The sequence below is a fragment of the Vicugna pacos genome, chromosome 12, assembly GCF_048564905.1.
Source record: "Vicugna pacos chromosome 12, VicPac4, whole genome shotgun sequence".
NCBI classification, from domain to species: domain Eukaryota; kingdom Metazoa; phylum Chordata; class Mammalia; order Artiodactyla; family Camelidae; genus Vicugna; species Vicugna pacos.
In genome coordinates, this window is record NC_132998.1 from 533504 (window position 1) to 538519 (window position 5016).

The 5016-nt window shown below is 48.1% G+C and overlaps 2 protein-coding genes across 2 annotated transcripts in view; both read right to left on the reverse strand.

Annotated features, from left to right (window-relative positions):
* The window catches only part of LOC140700339 (olfactory receptor 6C2-like), a 105878-nt gene extending 101261 nt beyond the window's left edge, over positions 1–4617 (reverse strand). Inside the window, exon 1 of the mRNA XM_072973835.1 lies at positions 4562–4617. The gene's annotated coding sequence lies outside the window, so the exon portion shown is untranslated. The remainder of the gene's footprint in view (positions 1–4561) is intronic.
* LOC102533739 (olfactory receptor 6C2-like) overlaps positions 1–4640 on the reverse strand; it is a 92054-nt gene extending 87414 nt beyond the window's left edge. The window contains exon 1 of the mRNA XM_072973836.1: positions 4562–4640. The gene's annotated coding sequence lies outside the window, so the exon portion shown is untranslated. The remainder of the gene's footprint in view (positions 1–4561) is intronic.
* Positions 4641–5016: the final 376 nt, after the last annotated feature.

The following is a 5016-nucleotide window of genomic DNA, read 5'->3' on the forward strand; positions in this document are numbered from 1 at the left end:
TCCAGGCTCTCACTGCAGTAGCATATTAAATTTTATGTTTCCTACTTTGATGTCAGTATTTATGTCTAATCAGCAAGAAATCTAAATCTTTTCCCAATGTGTTCATTTGATTCACTCTCTTCATTAATTGGATGGTGTTCAAGTGACCTATTGCTGCATAACAAACCACCCCAATCTAGTGGCATAAAACAATGATCAGTTTGTTGTGCTCTTAATTTCTGTAGGTCAGGAATTTAGAGCACAAGGATTCTCGTCTCTGCAGCACAATGTCTCTGTCATCAGCTGGAAAGACTCACTAGGTAGAAGTGACTTGAACGGCTGGGCAGAATCATCTAACAGTTTCTTCATTCCCATGTCAGGTGCCTGTAATGACTGGGTTTACTGACCAGAACACCTACACGTGATCGCTCCATGTGGCTTGGACTTCTCACAGCCTAGCAGCTGGATTCCAAGAGGGAGTGTCCCCAAAGAAGACATCCAGAGCAAACATTCCCAGAGCCAAGACAGAGGCTGCAAGGCTTCTTCCCACCTAACCCTGGAAGCCACACAGCATCATTCCCAACACATCCTGTTGGTTACAGGTGGGTCACTAAGACAATCTCAGATTTAAGAGTAGGGGGTTAGACCCCACCTCTTGATAAGGGAGGGTGACAAGGTCACGTTGCAAACGTGCATGTGGGACGGGAGATACTGCTGCTGCCATCTTTGGAAAACACTATGTCAGAGGTAGATTATCAACTAATCCACGAGAGCCTATACTTCATGCAGAATCTCTCTCTTCCTCTTAACAAATTTCAGCTTTTAATACAATTTGAAATTTCCATTATAATTCGTTCCTGAATGTAAGAATAACTTCATCACTCATTGTTATTGCTTTTGTTTCATATTTCATTATTTTCATCTCTTAGTTCTTTTAAAAATAAATTTGAAGATGACCAAAGCAGTTACCTTCATGTACATCCAAATCCATAAAAGTTGTTTTGGGTTTGGTTTTGTTTTTGAGCAGAGACAGGTTTCTTCAGGGTCAGGCAAGGAGAACAGGTGGCTCAGCTGAGAACACCAGCACTCTAAAGGTGGTTTTAATTTCTCACTTTTTAACTGAAACACTCAAAACATCTTTTGAAATTTCAGTTAAAATGAAGTATTTAAGTTTAATCAAATACCCCATTCCCATTTTTTTAAAAAGAGTAAAATTAATGGTTTGTTTATAAGTGTATATGTTCCTGTATCATCAAGGATATTTCTGACAGGAGAGAACTTGTTTTTTACTTAGAGGATGAAAATCAAATCCTGCTGACAACTTTACACATGTGATGGTCGGAAAGGTCTTTTGCCAGAAACTAACTTCTCAATCCCTAGATCTCCAGCCTAGTCTCTCCTCCACTTTCCACATATTTTCAGTGCCCAGCACCATCAGACACATTTTTGCTGTATTAAACATCCGGTGCTAAACTTTGTGTCATAATGCTGATGATACGGCACCGTGGGTAGAAGGTGTGTTCCTGGAAGTCATTCCTGCATCAGGACAGCTGGCAATGACTTAACTATGCGCAAAAGTAATTGTGAACCACACAAACCCAGATGCTACCATCCCATCAAACTTAAACTTAATCTATCACCAACTCAACTTAGACTTAGATCCAAAAGTATCCATGGTCACTTCAACATCACCCATCACAAGGGGAAATGTGACAGAGAAAGTCAGAGAGGAGAAAGACAGAAGCTACAAAAGACTTCAGTTAAAATAGATCACTTTGCAATTTTTAAGAAAACTTGGCAATTTATATTTTAAAATGTGACCATAGGAACATAATTGCTAGCAATTCCTGGCCCTTTTAAGGAGCCTATACAAGTTTGGAGTCCCCAGAATTCAAGCTTCACAGCAAGTTCACCTCTAAGTAGGCTCTGTTATTATATCAATTTCAACAGGATGAGGAAACCAAGGCACAGAGATGTTGAACAACTTTCCCTAGGTAACACAGCTAGGAAATAACAGACTTGAGTTTCCAACTCTACAGCTGGCACTTTCACTCTCTACATTACTAATTTTCCCTCTGATAATGTGAGTTTAGAGAAAGTAGAAAGATGAGAACAAAGAGCTGATGAAAATAAGCAGAATGACAGGTGGAAGGAGGTTAGTGGCACAGAGGAGGAGGAGCAGGACAGCCTGGGCCACCAGAAAGCTACTTCTCCTCATCTGGACCAGATGTGCAAACACTGAGTAAGAAAATGCATTTCTTCACTACCTTGTAAGTGGAAAACACTCCAGAATCAGTGCAGGGACGGAAGTTAGCCTTTCTTATCTTGCCTCAGAGTCACACCAGCTCTCACTCTGCACCATCATTTAATCCACACCATCCTCAGCATCTCATTTTCCTCTAGGAACCACACCAGTTCATTATTTTGATAAGACTAAGCTGACAGCACCTGGAGAGAAGCACACAGCAGGTATGCTAGGTGTACTCTCATACCAGAGGGGAGGAGATAAGCCCCATGAAATTCAGAGACCTGGCACCTCAGTGAAGGTTCTCTGGAAATGTCAAGACATCTCCTCAAATGTTAAGGACAAGCTGCCTCACCTTTTTCTCTGTAGGGTAAGAAAACGAACTCCTGTGGGTCTCTGGATTTGGGAAGCAACATACAGCCCATTTGGGTGTGCTGCTTCAAACCCCCTAGCAGATGTCTCACAAGTCAGAGCAAGAAAAGGCTCTCTAGCTGGTCCAGGCTGCAGTTCTGCCATCTGGACCTCCTGAACACCCAGCACACCCTAGGATGCTCAACATCATGGCGCTGGAAGCTCTGGTAAGTCCAAGAGGCAAATCACAGGTTTGGGAACCAAACCCAGGTTTTGAGAGCCAAGCCCTGGCCTTTGGGGCAAATAATCAGTATCCTTTTGTGAAACTGTTCTTGGGCTCGTTGTAGGCAACAGTACATACTGAACACCTGACCACTGAAGACCAGGTGACCATCTATTGAACTCTTTTGGTCACCATAGATTGGACATAGCTGATCCATCCAGCCTAAAATTAGGAATTTCCAGTAGCACTTCACCAACAAGCAGAAGTGCTGAATTCAGACAGGGCCCAAGCACACGTCCTGAAGACAAAAGAAAGTTGCATCTACCTCCTTCCTCAACAAATCACACCCAGTTCGTTCTGAATGGGCCTGTGAATAGAACGGCCATAATGGCAGGAAAGGAGGCCGGGCATGAACTCCACAAAAGCAGCTTCTCACCAGCCAACCCACTGACCCCACCGCTGAGATTCCACTTTGGTTTTTTTTTTATTCAAATGTTTCATTAAAAATCTTTCATACATTTTGTGGTTTGGTGTTTTTTTGTTTGTTTGGTGGGTTTTTTAATTTAATTATAGTTGATTTACAATATTGTTTTAGTTTCAGGTGTACAGCTTCACCTTCTTTTCCATTATTATTACAAGGTCACAAGATATTGAATATAACTCCCTGAGCTATACAGTAAATCTGGTTGCTTATCTATTTTGTATATAGTGGTGTTTATCTGTTAATCCCGTACTCCTTATTTACCCCTCCCCCTCCCCTTCCCCCTTTGGTAACCATAAGTTTGTTTTCTACATCTGTGAGTCTTTTTGTAAATAAGTTGATTTGTTGTTTTTTTTTTTAGATTCCACATACAAGTGATACCATATAGTATTTCTTTCTCTGCCATTTACTTTTATTTGGTGGTTAAGAGCTTTGCGAGAAGACAGAACTCCCCCATCCTCTACAAAAGCCAATAAGGCCAAAATACTGGCTTTCCCTAAACTCTGGCCGCCAAGATAAAGGCCTGTGACCTTAGCTAGTCCCCTAGGATGTATCTGCCTCAGACTTTAAGTCAGGGGCAAGTCATGCAGAGGGTAGAGGAAAGTTCACAGTTCATTTCGGTGACGGCAGTGGGGACACCGAGGACCTAGAGGCGGCAGCACCACACATGCCAAAGCAGCACCAAGAACCAATGGTGGCCGCGCCAGCAGCATCCTAGCCAGACCACCCCTGTGGTAAAAACTTGACTTGGCTCCCGTCTCTGGGTGTCTCTTGGTTCCAGATCGTTCCCCAAGCCTGGTCCTCCAGGATTCCTATCAGCTCTGCGACCAGCGGAGTCACTTTTTCTCCCCCCAGAACTGCTCACTTGCTACCCCTTTCCCTTCCTCCCAAGGCCCAGAGGAAGGGGCCCACATGCCCCCTGCGGAGTTGCCTGCACTCAGCCTGCACCAGGATTTCCGCATTTCCAAATCCCCTCTCTTCGAAAAGTCCACACACAGCTTCCCCCTGACGTAACACAACATAACACATTTTCGGCTTTCCTGCAACTTTGGGAGGCTCCTTAGCGGAGAAGGTCCCAACGTTTTTGTCAAGTTAATCCTCGGCCCACTCACACGGGCAGTACACACGTCCCAAGGCGAGTCCACCCCCCACGCGCGGCTGCGGGCGAGGGAAGGCGCAGGGACAGTCGGACCAACCCTCGTCCCCCCGCGGCGGCCGGGCCCCGTCGAGGGTCGCGGGGCTTTCTTCTCACCACCGAAACCCCAACCACGCCCACGCTTACCTCCGAGGCCCGCAGGAGGCCTTAACAGCGGCGACGCTTTCTTGTCCGGACGACGCTTCCCGCTCGCAGGAGATGTGCCGCACCGGCGGCCCCGCAGCCCTGACGCCGCCGCCGCCGAGGGTCGCGACCCCGCGCGTTCGGGGCGAGCCTGCGGGGAAGCGGCGGCGGCACCAAGGCGGGCGGGCGCGGGGCACGCACCCCCGGCCCCCGGGCTCTGCGCTCACCCCTCCCGCCCGCCGCGCCCGGAGCCCCCGCGCCGGCGCCCGCGGCCGCGGCCCGTGCGCCCAGAAGCCGGCCTCCCGCCCCCAACTCCGCGAGGCCCCGCCCCCCCGCCCCCAACTCCGCGCGGCCCCGCCCCCCCGCCCGGCAGGCCGGCCTCCCGCCCCCGACCCCGCGCGGCCCCGCGACAGCCTCCGCGCCCGGCCCTGCTCGCCCCGCTCGCGGGCCCCGCGCCC